The sequence below is a fragment of the Osmerus mordax genome, chromosome 5 (genome assembly GCF_038355195.1).
Source record: "Osmerus mordax isolate fOsmMor3 chromosome 5, fOsmMor3.pri, whole genome shotgun sequence".
Lineage (NCBI taxonomy): Eukaryota > Metazoa > Chordata > Actinopteri > Osmeriformes > Osmeridae > Osmerus > Osmerus mordax.
Window position 1 is genome coordinate 8,970,384 of NC_090054.1, and position 15,444 is coordinate 8,985,827.

Sequence of the window (15,444 nt, forward strand, 5' to 3'; positions counted from 1 at the left end):
GGATGCAAGAAATCCAGCTGCGCTGCAATGCCATTTAAGTTCCCTATTGATAATAAAAGGAAAAATAGGTGGATAGATTTTGTGAAGAGCCACGCTCATGGAAAGCTTCGGATAAACTCCAACAGCCGCCTCTGCACTGACCATTTCACGGCGGACAGTTTTAACATGGACCAGAGACAGACGGGGTTCATGAACACACGGCTTCTCTTGTAGTGCGGAGCCGTACCGAGCATCGCCCCTCTGGCCGTTCATCCTCCGGTCGCACCTGGACCATCCACCGCCGCCAGCAGTTCATCACTCAGTTCTGTGTGCTTGTTATAATTATACTAGATAGCTTTTCCAGAGGTATCTCTGCTATGAGTTAGTGCAAACCGCTAAATTGATATTAGGCTACTCGGTGTAGAATGATGGTATTTTGGTGATATGGTAGCTAATGTGTTAGAAGTAGCCTAGTTCGAGAGCTCACTGTCTGCTGTCTCTGGTGTCCATTTTTACTGTTACAGCAAATTTCAGCCTAAACTGTACAACGGAACGTTACATTGAATTCAACCAACGCAATCGCTACCAAGACGAACACAGCAGTAGTCTAGTACTGTACCGTAGTGGTACAATTTTCCGGGGCAGCTTCTCCGCACAGGGATATATCGCATTTTGCGTTGTTACTGACAATGATCGCTACCAGTGAGCTTTTTATGAATGAGCGATTTTCCACTAAATAAATGTCAAGCTTATTTAAGTTTTTGGGGGCATATTTTCAGTTAGCAGATGGTACTGTTTGAATCGCGATTCCATCTTCTACTGCCGGTAACGTCGTAGAATAATCTTCAAAGGGGGTTCTTTATTAATGAATGAATGCAATATGAGTAGGCTAAATGTCTGAAAATATCACGAGAAGGGAAAAACTTAAAAGGACGTTTAAGTCATAGAGATAAGGTCCATTTTTACACCGGTCTGCCAAATTTATTCGTTTTGATTCAGCTGTGAGGCTGCCTCTTGCAGGGGAAATGAGAAAACATCTATTTCATTCTACACTTCACTGGTATTTTGAGTTGTAAATGAGCAGCAAAAAAAGATGCTTTTAAATCTATGTAATCTTTATAAATAATAAGTATGCATTTTTATATAAAATATACAGAAATATCAGTTGTATATATAGCTGCAAGCAGCAATGAGGTGGCCAAACCAGTAAAGCAGGTAAAATGAACAAAAAACATTTTAGACATCCTCAGAACAGGGTTCTGAGTAAATGCAGCTTTGAATCCATCAAAGATTTGCTGAGATACGACCCAACTTCCTGTTTGCCGGCCTTGCCGCATATTTTGATTGGCTGTACCCAGGGCAGGACTTAGGGGGGTGGGGGCCCCTGGGCTTGAGTCATTTTCGGGCCCTACCTTCTATACATGACTTTAACCCTCGTGCTGCCTTCGGGTCACATGACCCAACGGTTCATAACGAACCATCGTTGTGTTTACCCAATTTTACCCAATACAAAAACAAATACAAATAATTTTCTTTTAACCATTCCAATGTGGGGGGTCTGAGACAACCCGACAGTTAAAAGAAAATGCTTCACTTTGTTTTTGTATGAGATAAATTTGTCACAATACGACGGTGGGTCACAATGACTGATGGGTCAGAATGACCCGAAGATAACACAAGGGTTAAATAGAACAAAATGATACATACACAAGCTATGTATGTTCTGGATAAATTGAGAATACAATAGAGATCACAATTCTGAACAAACAACTAAACAAAATAAAAAATTTTATGTTAATTGCTGAAGTCTATTTAAAATGTTAAAATAATCTGAATTATTAAAAAAAACGTGGTTTGAATGAATGATTCAATTACTCACTCAAATACTTCATTTGTTTCTTGGACGAATCAGCATTTTTGAACGAATCTCCTGAATGAACGATTCAATGACAAATATTTTAAGTCATTATATCTGGTGAATGTCTGGGTGAATACTCGATTCTGATTGGCTGCAGGGGTGGCCATTATCATTTTCATTTAGTCATTTAGCAGACGCTCTTATCCAGAGCGACTTACAGTAAGTACAGGGACATCCCCCCGAGGCAAGTAGGGTGAAGTGCCTTGCCCAAGGACACAACGTCAATTGACACGGCCTGGAATCGAACTGGCAACCTTCAGATTACTAACCCGACTCCTACTAAGTAGTTCCAGCAAAACTGTCTTTTCACCATTCTAAATGATTGCGCTGGCTACATAGTATGAGCAAAGAACTATACTCTTTGGTATGAGCTTGTACAAAGTGTCTGAAATAACTAACTAACCATAACAACAGGGACGCAGTCACTGCCTCCGTTTACAATTTTGAAAGACTTTAACAAGCTAACATGTAATTACAACAATGAGTGACTTCAATATTTCTTTTAACCTATTTGGAAAATGTTACCTTTATGAATTTACTGTGTCAGTGTCACGTAACCGCTAATCTCACATCCCATTCGCTATTCACCTCGCTAGTCAGACAGGCTGCGGCCAACACGACATGCCGATTATTTTGTTCGTAAAAATCTTGATTTGATTTGGGGACAATGACATGACTGGATAGCTGGCTAGTATTGTTGTTAAACATACGGTCAAATTATAATGACTGTTTGGAGAATATATCAACTTTGATATGATCATCTCACATCCATTTGCTATTCAACTCGCTACAGTACACAGGCTGCGGCCGTACTGTAGCTTAGTAGTATAGTATGTCCGATACCTTGTTCGTGAAAATCTTCATATTGATTTGGGGACAATGACATGGCTGTTTAGCTAGCTGGTCTTCTTGTCCAACATATTGTCAAATTATATTTACTGTTTGTCAACCGTACACAATGTTATTGCCTATGAATCTTGCTAGCATAACTTATCTTTCTGGCTAATAAATAGCTCAGTCCTCCACTGCGCGTAAATGTAAACGGGCGGGCTGGAGCCCAGTCAAGCCCAATGGTAAGTCCGGCCTTGGCTGTACCGATCAAACCGTTTCGAAAATATGAAATAATTTTGATAGTTTGTGTGCTAGACAGAAAACCAGTGACATGGCAGGCTCGTTGGCTTTGGCTACGTTGCCCTTGCCAGGACACCAATTTATCCTAGTGAATTGTGCTGGAAATTATCAATTAGCCTAATTTATGTCTGTGCTGTCAGAAATATGTCTCTACCGGCAGTTTCGAAATCGTCTTCCTTCTTGCTTTCTCTGACGGATTTTACCCACCTCTCCATTGAAGTTAGTGAGAGAATTTGAAAGGCTGCTCTCGCTTCAAGGCTCATAGCTGAAAATCTGTAAATGTGAGCTCGTTAGTAGTTACATTGGCTGAAAGAGGAAAAATGTTCCTACATTTTAAGGTATAACTTGTTTCTGTAAGTTAAACTATATGAAAGTTAGAGGAATTTGTTTGACAATGTAGTTGAATATCAGAAAAAGAGCAGGCAATCGTCAATTCCACTGGAAAAACAACTCGCACGTGTGTGCCCCACTCTAACTTAGTGTACAAAACTATCCCCGAAATCGGAGCTACGCAACGAAAACGGGAAGCGAAACAATACTTTAAACAGAGCTACCGAACTGGGGATAATTTATTCTGGGAAATTATTCTAACTTTAATTAAGAAACCGTCCCCAGCAAAATCCCATGTTCGGGCGAATAACTGTGAATTTTAAGCCACTTATTATCTGAAGCTGCGAGTGCTTTCAAAGCTGGGAAATTGTGTTCATTTACATGCATCTCCACTTAGGAACCTCGTAGAATTATCAGGGAAGACTTGTTGGATAGGTATTGACTAGGGGACTGCGTATCACGTTTGACACGCGCACGCGCATCACCGAGAAACGGGAAGCGAAACAAAACTTTAAACAGAGCTACCGAATTAAGGATAGCTTTTTCGGGTTGAATTACCACTCACACCGGTAATCGCACACCCAACTAGAGAGGGTACAATTTCTGGGGAACTTGTAGGGTGTGCTTGCTTGCGTCGGTTGCACAGGAGTCCGTTTTTGAATGACATTTTTACAACTGATATTTCTGTATATTTTATATAAAAATGCATACTTATTATTTATAAAGATTACATAGACTAAAAGCATTTTTTTTGCTGCTCATTTACAACTGAAAATACGAGTGAAGTGTAGAATGAAATAGATGTCTTCTCATTTCCCCTGCAAGAGGCAGCCTCATCGTTGAATCAAAACGAATAAATTTGGCACACCGGTAAAGAAAAATTGATGACCTAATCTTCATGACTTAAACGTCCTTTTAAGTTTTTCCCTTCTCGTGATATTTTAAAGGGGCGATTGACTGTTTTTTGGGGGGTATTTCACACTGTTCCTTAAGGTTTCCGAATAGGGTATGCAACATTGGTTGGGATAAAAATGGCCCGGGTGCTGTTCTATGCCCCCTTATACACCCAGTGAAATTTTCCCGGAAAAAACGCTAGGTTTTCTCCTTTTATGGTATGCTCTTGAATATATAGATGAGCTGCGCGCTGATTGGTTGGTCTACAACGAGTGAAGCTGCCTGCGGAGCAAAGACGCAACATGGCCAATACTCACTGAAACATCGAAAGTGGAGACTTGAAATAAAAACGTACAAATAAATCTATTTTGTCTACACAACACTGTTTTCTACAGATTGACTAGATATCATTCGAAATTATGACGTTAGTTGTTTCCACTTCTGTTGTCGAAGCAAACAGGATCGACTTAGGTGGGTAACGTTAGCACTACAGCTTAGCAAACAAACTATTGTGATTCAACTCAGCTTCAGTTAGCTCTAGCTATCTTGCTGAAAAATAGATCTGGACAAACATCTTGAATTGTAGTTTTACATGACAACACGGGTATTATTTATTTGAATGAAACACAGTCAGGAACATGAAATAACGTACCCAGCTAACAAGGGACGTCCTGGGGACGTTCGGTGACGTTCCTATTTGGTCCCCTATAGGTTATACCGTGACGTTATCCGTAGGGACGTCCTTAGGACGTTATTAAAGTTCCTAAAAAGGTCACAATTTAGTCAGTTATAGACATTTATTTTTAAACTTTCAGGGGACGTTCCAGGAACGTCCGTGGTTGGTTATGATACAACGTTATGTAAAAAAATGTCGGGGACATTCGGGACGTTCCAGGAACGTTCCAGGAACGTCCCTGGTTGGTTATGATATGACATTATGTTAAAAACTTTCGAGGGACATTCGTGACGTTCCAGGAACGTCCCTGGTTGGTTATGATACGACATTATGTAAAAAAAAATCGGGGACATTCGGGACGTTCCAGGAACGTTCCAGGAACGTCCCTGGTTGGTTATGATATGACATTATGTTTAAAACTTTCGGGGGGTTCCAGAACGTCATTCGTTGGTCATAACCTAACCATCTAAATTCCGAACTGATATTTTCGTTTGTGTGTCATTCTGTGATGTGACTTGCTCGAGCTATAGCCTACTGTCACTGTGGAAACTGTATGGTACCAATAACTTGCATTTGAGCGAAGTATATCATTAGTAACTAGAGAGGATACAATTTCTGGGTAAATTGTAGGGTGTGCTTGCTTGCGTCGGTTGCACAGGGGTCTGTATATTTTATATAAAAATGCATCGGGCCTACTTATTATTTATAAAGATTACATAGATTTAAAAGCATCTTTTTTTTGCTGCTCATTTACAACTCAAAATACGAGTGTAGTGTAGAATGAAATATGATGTCTTCTCATTTCCCCTGCAAGAGGCAGCTGACAGGCTGAATCAAAACGAATACATTTGGCAGACCGGTGTAAAAATTGACCTAATCTCTATGATTTAAACGTCCTTTTAAGTTGTCCCTTCTCGTGATATTTTCAGGCATTTAGCCTACTCATATTGCATTCATTCATTAATAAAGAACCCCCTTTGAAGATTATTCTACGACTTTACCGGCAGAAGATAGAATCGCGATTCAAACAGTACCATCTGCTAACTGAAAATATGCCCCCAAAAACGTAAATAAGGTTGACATTTATTTAATGGAAAATCGCTCATTCATAAAAAGCTTACTGGTAGCGATCATTGTCAGTAACAACGCAAAATGCGATATAGCCCTGTGTGGAGAAGCTGCCCCGGTAAATTCTACTACTACAGTACAGTACTAGACTACTGCTGTGTTCGTCTTGGTAGCGATTGCGTTGGTTGAATTTGATTTAACGTTCCGTTGTACGGTTTAGGCTGAAATTAATTATTTTCATGAACAGATTGACAAAGTTTAGGCTGTGGCAATGAAGTTCAGGTTAGTAGTCAGATTGTTTCAACTATTGAAAGACTTTTGAGTAAGGGGAGTGCCGAACATGTTCTGTCGCCGTTTGACTTGAACAGCTGAGGAGTTTTTGTTAGCTACTCACACTAGTGTCTCGGGTAGGCTACAGCATTGCAGTGAGCTACACTGGTTTGAAACCACAGGTAATGGTAATTTCACCAACAAATCGTTTACTAATGTCAGAATAAATCATACAACGAAAATTTATACGTGAGGAATGTTTATTTTAACGATTGAAAACAGATACATCATAGACCACTGTAGTATGTGTTGCCCGGGCAACACAGGCTAATGTCATGATGCTAATACTTCAGTGAAATAGTAGACTACTGTTTCCGAAAGTAGATGTACTTCCTTAATAATATCAGCTTATATTGTACATTACACATCACAATTGTGTGTCATATCACAAAGTAAAATGAGTAAATAGTTATCACCCTGGCCTCTTTTCTTGTGGCGTTTCTGCAGCTGCCTTGCAGTAAAGCTATAGTTAGCCTAGCTATCCCCCAAGTTAACAGATGCAAAACGAATGTTCTGCCAAAGGTAGTCACGCGTGTTTTCGTGACGTTAGTGACGCAGTGACGTTAGTAACGTCAGTGACTGTGGCTAGCAAATTAGCCACCGTTAGCTTCACTTTTCGCCACAAAAACTTAACTTAAGCCCAAACCATGCAACGGAACGTAAATTCCAATAGAAGCAACTCAATCGCTACCAAGACGAAACTTTTGACACCTACGTTGTCTATGTAGGCCAAATATTGACTGAGTTTTAGGGGGGCAAAAAGAATAATAATAATATATATGTGAGAGAACAAAGGTTGTGCCCTTGCCGAAGGCAAAGCACACCCAATAAATAATTTGGTGATGTACCATCACTGAAACAAAACATCTAAGCTGGATCCAGCCTATCCAAGCACCAGCTGCGTCTCTAGAAATGTTCCATATAGCCTATTACAACACATCTCTCGCGGACGTCACCGCTCGTGACGTGAACACTGTTGTTGAGTGAAGAAGTTGTTGAGAGACAGCAAAACTTTTTGATCCCGCATCCTTCATTTATAGCTATAATACCGTGTGATAATAAATTCGTGTAAATATATCTTCAACTTAAGTTTTAGTGTTGATAGTATAGTTCTTTGTTATTGTGTTTTTAATAGTGTTTTTTGTGTAGTTGGCTAGTTTAATACAAACTTTAGCTCTGCTATCTATGTATTTGTATGTTTATCCAACGTGAAATAGCCATATCGAACATAAATGTATATTAATTTCTAGCCAATTTGAGTTGGCACTGGTTTTCTAATTCGGCTAAATTGAGACGTCGTACAGTACTGTATCGTCTTAATTTGTACAGTACTGTACTGTACTGTAGCTAACAATCTTATCGATAGCACTAGCTAGCTCTAAATCGGATGCCTACACACTAGTGGTGTCGTCTCTTTAAGGATACAGAAAATACAAAACAGCTGAAGCTACTTTTGGACAGGTGAAGGCTACAGCTCTAGCTAGTCAAGTAGCTCTAGAGTAGCAAGCTACTTTTGGACAGTTAGACTAGAGCTACTGTACAATGAACCAAGACGTTTTGCAAGAAAAGTAGCTATCATAATGACAGTTGGCTGTCATTGCCACTTAGCGTCATTGTTGTCCTGGTTACGGACTCAGACGCGCATGATCTCTACTTACTCTTGCTACGTCGGACAAGCTCTAAATCGGATGCCTACACACCAGTGGTGTCGTCTCTTTAAGGATACAGAAAATACAAAACAGCTGAAGCTACTTTTGGACAGGTGAAGGCCACAGCTCTAGCTAGTCAAGTAGCGTTAGCTTTACTGTAGAATAGCAAGCTACTTTTGGACAGTTAGCTCTAGACTATAGCTACAATAAACCAAGACGTTTTGCAAGAAAAATATCATAATGACATGCTACGTTGCTACGTCGGACAAATGTTCACAATGAGTAGATGAAGGAAAGTTGATTAGCACTAGCTAGATGGTTGTAAATATCTGGATACTGAAGGTCAGGGAAGCTTTCCGTTTCACTTGTTACGGTCCTAAAAATAACTCCAGGAGCATATGGATACAATACACTTCCACTTAATGTTCTTTGCATTTGATCTGCTGTCTAACTGTAGCTAATTTATGTTGCAGGTGTTGATTCCGGACGTACTGGTGGAGGACGAGGAGGAAGAGGAGGGAGAGGATGAGGAGGGGTTGACACAATTAAATATAAGAAAATTAATTCAGGCTTTTAAAATGCATTTGAATAAAGTGTTTGTTTATACTGTAAATCGTGTTTTTTCTTCTATAAGCATACACATAATAAGTTACAATACAGCCTGTTATACAAGTAGATTTTTAAAAATAAAGAAGTTAAATTACATTGTTGAGTTTAAGTGAACACATTCAGTTTAGTTTTGCACTATAGGCTAATATGCATTGTATACTTTGTATACAATACATATCCATTATATGCATAAATGAGACTATAAATTAAGGTTCAGAAATTGATTCTGCATTTGGTATGCGAAAGTTATCAGGACGTCGCAAGGGAACGTCCCCATGACGTCGCAGACAAACGTCCCCTGAACGTCCCCTAAATGTTATGAGGACGTTACATGGACGTCCCGGGGACGTTTGTCTGCGACGTCCCCGGGACCTTCAGGGGACCCTACAAAAAGACGTCATGGGGACGGTCCCTTGCGACGTCCTGATAACATTCGGGGACGTTCAGGAGACGTCCTGGGGACGTCATTTTGTTAGCTGGGTAGCCCCATTGCCAATAAACTAGGCTAAATCATCACACATTCAATTGGCAGTAGCAGATGTAGCCTAACATTGAGTGCGTTTACTCGGCTTTCTTAGTAGGATTCAATGTGTTGATGGAATGAAACATACAGCAGTAGAGCCGATACAGGAAGACACGGCGACACTTTGTCCGTGGAGCATACAACGATTAATAAAAAAGAATCATGTAGACGCGTTTGAGTAATCGCAGTAACTAATTACACATCTAAACGGAGTAATCTATAATTGGCATAAACCGACAATTGCTAGTAATCGGGTTTCTCATGGTCAAGTAAACGCACCAATCACCTGTGTGACAGACTAAGTGGTGCGTGTCTGTCGTTACGGTGATGGTGCAGCTATGATTGCTAACGCGCTGAGGGTAGAGAATAACAGAAATGTAGCTAGAATCCATACCTCAAACAAGTTAACCTAGACCCAAAACTGTACGTCCAATCCAAAAAATAAGGATATTTTCCGAGACCCAAGACTCTGCCGAAACCAGAGATATTCTTTATATGTCTGTGCCGTCAGAAATACGACTCTACCTGCAGTTTCAAAAACATGTTCCTTCTGCGTGTTTGTTTGGTTGCCACGGCGATGGAGCAGCTGTGATCGCTAACGAGCTGGGCAGAGAGAATAACTACGGTAGCTAGAATCCACACCTCAAACAAGTTAACCTAGACGCAAAACTATACGGCCAATCCAAAATATAAGGATATTTTCCGAAACCCAAGACTCTGCCGAAACCAGAGATGTCCTTTATATGTCTGTGCGGTCAGAAATACGACTCTACCGGCAGTTTCAAAATCTTGTTTCTTTCGCTTTCTCTGACGAATTTTACCCACCTCTCCATTGAAGTAAGTGAGAGAATTTGAAAGGCTGCTCTCGCTTCAAGGCTCATAGCTGAAAATCTGTAAATGTGTAAATAGTAGTTACATTGGCTGAAAGAGGACAATTTTTCCTACATTTTAAGGTATAACTTGTTTCTGTAAGTTAAACTATATGAACGTTAGAGGAATTTCTTTGCCAATTTAGTTGAATATCAGAAAAAGAGCAGCACTACTGGCAGTTTCAAAATCCTGTTCTTTTTGCTTTCTCTGACGATTTTGTCACCAGATTTGCATTGGTCTCTATGGGGCGAGAGTTGGACTTTGTGGGGCTCTGAATAAATGTGTACGTCTGTTGGATTCAACAGACAACTGTCTACGACCATTCACAATGCTGAAGCAGCATTCCAACAATAATAAGTTGAATAAAGATTCAAAGAACAATACTTGGAATGCTGTAGCAGCATTCCAACAATAAGTTGATTAAAGATTCAAAGAATAATACTTGGAATGCTGAAGCAGCATTCCAACAATAAAGAGAAACAGGAAAACAATAGTGAGAATGCTTAACAGCATTCTCACAATAAATATATATGTGAGAGAACAAAGGTTGTGCTCTTGCCGAAGGCAAAGCACACCCAATAAGAATACGTACAAAAATATCATTAAAAAACGGACCCCTGTGCAACCGATGCAAGCAAGCACACCCTACAATTTCCCCAGAAATTGTACCCTCTACTTGTTGCTTTCTTTTTCCACAGGTACACTCTTGCACTTTTGAGGTTCTTGGTGTTTAATTGTAACTTGTCTAACTACATGCTCTTATTGTTTTTCCCTCTGCGACTTATTTGGTTTCACAATGTATATATGCTTCATGTTTGGCTACCCGCAATGTTTGGGGCTATCTTGTTGTTATGATCAGTGACCTATGCACTTTTGTAAAACTCTCTCTTGGAAGTCGCTTTGGATAAAAGCGTCTGCTAAATGCGCAAATGTAAAGAAAAATTGTGGAATTACAGTACATCCATGAGAGTCAGTCATACACAATAAAGTTAATAAGACACCTATCTTATCTTAGGCCTGCGGCAGCAAAACACCACAACAATGCTGAATGTTCATATTGGAAAAAACAATTATGAACAGAGCCCATTTATAGTTTTGTCATTACATAAATACATAAAATAATCAATTTTATGACACTCGGTTTTATCATTTTTCACAATGTGCAAATATATCTCAAAGTTGATGCCTTTGAATTAATTGTAGTTGAAATGATCATGCTGGAGAATCCCTTGATAAACAACACTGTATTGGTCTACATAGGAGGAGTCTAACACATCTAACCATGGACGTCCATAATTGCCTCTATAGTGTGTCTCAAAGAACCACTCTTTTTATTTATTTATATTTATTGGAATGCTAAAATGGCTATGTATTGGAATGCTAAAATATCTCTCATGTTACATTAAAAAAAGATTTGTAGTAATTAGAGCCCCAAACGTCCGGCTTCAAAATATGAAAATTTCTTAGAAATTACAATTCTGTACAATCGCACGCAGCCCTCCACCATATTCGGCAGCAGGTTGGAGTGAAAGCAGAGCTCAGAAATGCTCGTAAGCATAATACTGTAGTAAGATTAAAAAACAACATCTAGTAGCACACATCATAATGTTAACACAATGACTGTTAATAGTGCACACTGTGATCCCAGCTGCCTGTCAGTCTCCTGACACCAGAAGCTGTCAGAAAACTGTGCTTAATGTGTTCTGTACTCTGATAACCATACTGTATTATCCTCTGGGACCAGACCCCAGGTGCTTTCTTCACAACAACAAAGTCCTGTAGTTATGATGGCAACCTCTCCTTAAATTGAATGATATAGGAGGAAGTGTGCTAGCTGCAAGCAATGTTTATTTGACTGTTCTGCGCTACATTGTAAGGCCATTCCAGAGGTGATAAACAGAGAGTGAGTTGAGGTACTGGAGTTTGGTGTTTCCTCTGCACTGTCTGCCAGTGCAGTGCTGTGTGTTGACCTTCTTCATTTAGTTGACAGCTCCACACTGCCTTCAAGTCTCGGAAGACTCTTTGGAGGCAGTCAGGTTTTAGGTGAAAATCAGTTTTCCTTGGAACGATCACATGTCTGGAGGTTTGCTCACATGTTTCCATGGGGAGCTGTCCTGTGCGTGATAGTTTTGTACTGTGTATCATGTTATTGACAAATTCACTCACAGTGGGTTCTGGAGGTGAGGGTATGGTGCATTTTAACCAAACTGGACTGCAAATTACACCTCTCTCAAACTGTCTCGTTGTAAGTAAGTAAGTAAGTAACACTTATATAGCACATTTCATACAAGAATTGTAGCTCAAGGTGCTTTACATAAAACCAATAAAACCAATAATACAAGTGATAAACAATTCAAACAAAAATAAAAATCCCAATAAGATCTCTGTTCAAGAGAGAAAACAACTTTAAAAGTAGGAAAACCCTTTTGAGATAAAAGTACTTAAATGCTTCGGTAAAAAGGTAGGTTTTAAGCTGTCTTTTAAAAATGTCTAGAGTGTTTGCTTCCCTCATATTTATGGGTAATTTGTTCCATAGTTTTGGAGCGTAATTGACAAAGGCCGAATCACCAATCTTCTTATGACTGCTTCTGGTGACCTCTAATAGGCCGGCATTTGATGATCGCAGTGTTCTAGCTGGTGTGTAGTTTATAAAGGAGTTAGCAATGTAGCTAGGTCCTTGTCCGTGTAGAGCTTTGTATGTGAGGAAAAGGACCTTAAAGTCAATTCTGAAGGTAACAGGGAGCCAGTGTAAAGTAGCTAGGACAGGACTAATGTGTTCTCTCCTTTTAGTTTTGGTTAATAATCTAGCTGCAGAATTTTGAATGAGCTGTAGTCTTTCAGTGGTTTTCTTGGGAAGACCAGTGAAAAGTGCGTTACAGTAGTCCAGCCGGCTGGATATAAAAGCATGAATTAACTTCTCTGCATCATTTTGGTTTATGAATGGTCGTACCTTTGCTATATTCCTCAGGTGAAAGAAAGCTGTTTTGGTCACTTTATTAATGTGAGAGTTGAAATTCAAATCTGAGTCCAGGATTACACCGAGACTCGTCACCTCTGGTTTAAGACAGGGGGTTAAGCCTCCAAGATTCTTAATAATCTCTCTCTCTCTTTTGGATTTGCTGCCACATAGTAGGACTTCGGTTTTGTCTTCATTTAATTTAAGAAAGTTATCATTCATCCATTTGTTTATTGCCAACAGGCAGTTGGTAATGGAATTGATGGCCATTGCATCGTTGGGTTCAGTGGATATATATAGTTGTGTGTCATCCGCATAGCTATGGAAATCTATGTTATGTTCTCTGATTATGTCGCCGAGTGGTAACATATAAAGAGAAAAAAGTAATGGACCTAAGCAGCTTCCTTGAGCAACCCCGTAGCAGTTCTCATGTTTCTTGGACCTATGGTCACCTAAACTAACATAAAACTTCATTCCTGTGATATATGATTTCGGCCAGTTCAATACACTATCCGTGAACCCAATAAGCTTTTCCAGTCTATTGATTAGGATGTTGTGATCAATTGTATCAAATGCTGCACTGAGATCTAACAGGATAAGGATAGAGACTTTATTTGCATCAGAGTTTAGTCTGAGGTCGCTAATTATTTTGGTGAGAGCAGTTTCAGTACTGTGATATTTCCTGAAACCTGACTGCGAGACTTCCAGGATGTTATTTTCTTCAAGAAAAGAATTTAATTGGACTAAAACTATCTTTTCCAGTACTTTACTAATAAATGTAAGGTTTGATATTGGTCTGTAATTTGCAAGTAGACTGTTATCCAATTTGGGTTTCTTTAATTTTGGAAAGTTCACTAAGTGTGTGATACAGGTAAATGTGCTCATGGTTATGTTGCAGAATCTACTGATGTCAGTTTCGACCCCACTATTAATAATACTCGCTCTGATCAAAGTTATTTTGTTCTTGAAGAACAAAGCAAGCTCTTCACATTTAACTGCTGAGGATGGAGGTGGGGCAGGGACAGTGTTTAGCAGCTGGTCAATGGTGGAGAAAAGAACTCTGGAATTTCTGGCATTTTCTGTAATAATGTTGGAGAAATATTCTCTCCTTGCTAGATGGATGGTTTTGTTATAGGTGGTTAGTGTATCTTTGTAGATATTGTAGTGGATAGTGATCTTTGTTTTCCTCCATTTTCTCTCTGCTGCACGGCATTTTCTTTTCGTTTCACTAACATTTTTATTTCTCAGCCAAGGGGAGGTTCTGCTTGTGCACTTCTTTTTGGTTTTCAGTGGTGCAACAGAGTCTAACACAGATAATAGTGCATCATTGAGGTTCTCTACCATTTCATTCAGAGAGCAATCATGGTTAGTCGGCTCATATAGAGCAAATTGTTCAGAAAATGTCATCATAGCTGTATCGTCTAAATATCTTCTATGGACTAAGAATTCTTTTTTGTTTTTTGTTAGGATAATTTCCACATTAAAAAGTATATAATGATGGTCTGAGAGGGGTAGATCAGTTATTGAAATACTATTGATATTTAGTCCAGTTGTTATCACTAGATCTAGTGTGTTTCCGTGCCGGTGTGTTGGGTCTGTTATGTGTTGAGTTAGATTGAAACTGTCAAGGAGATTTAAGAGCTCAATAGTTCTTGGGTCTGCTTTTTTATTTACTTGGATATTTAAGTCTCCGTTTAAAACTACTTTGTCATATCTAGTGACACATAGTGATAATAGTTCAGAGAATTCTTGTATGAATATTGGCGAGTGCTTGGGTGGCCGATATATAATAACAAAAAGTATTGATTCGGTTTTGAGCTTTATAGCAAGATATTCATATGATGTGAATTCACCTAGCTCAGTGATTTTGAACAACAGTTTAGAGGAGAAAATAGCTGCGACTCCTCCACCTTTTTTTGATGTCCTTGAAACTTGGTGAAAGCTGTAATCAGGCGGACACGCTTCTATCAAAGTTGCTGTTGCCGTGTCATTGTTTAACCAGGTTTATGTTAGACAGATGCAGTCTAAGTTGTTTTCTTTGACCAGATCACAACTAGGAATGTTTTGTTATTTAGTGATCTAACATTTAGAAGGGCCAGTTTCATGTGGGGTATTAACAGATAAAACAGGGGTAGATAAATCTGTTGGAAGAATATGGATAGTTCTGTGACTTCTAACACTAGTTTCAGGTTTGTAACCATGCATTTTACCATGCCATTTTCTGTTTGTGATGATGACCGGTATGTCCAGTGAAATAGCATGGTGGCTGTCCTAGCGTAGCTTTTCTTTGGGAAAGTCTTTGTCACTGAGCTGTTCCATCACAAGGGAATTCATCCGGGGGGTGCAGATCTGTGCAGGGCCCATGTCCTTGCAGGAGGCTGTTTGAATGTTCTGTTCTGTTCCATGGGAGGTTGTTTGGGATGCGTCAGTCAGCTTAGACACAACAGGGATAGGGAGAGAAGCTTGATTTGTGGTCAGGAGCACGTGATTGATGTTTTCTGTTAGTAGTCG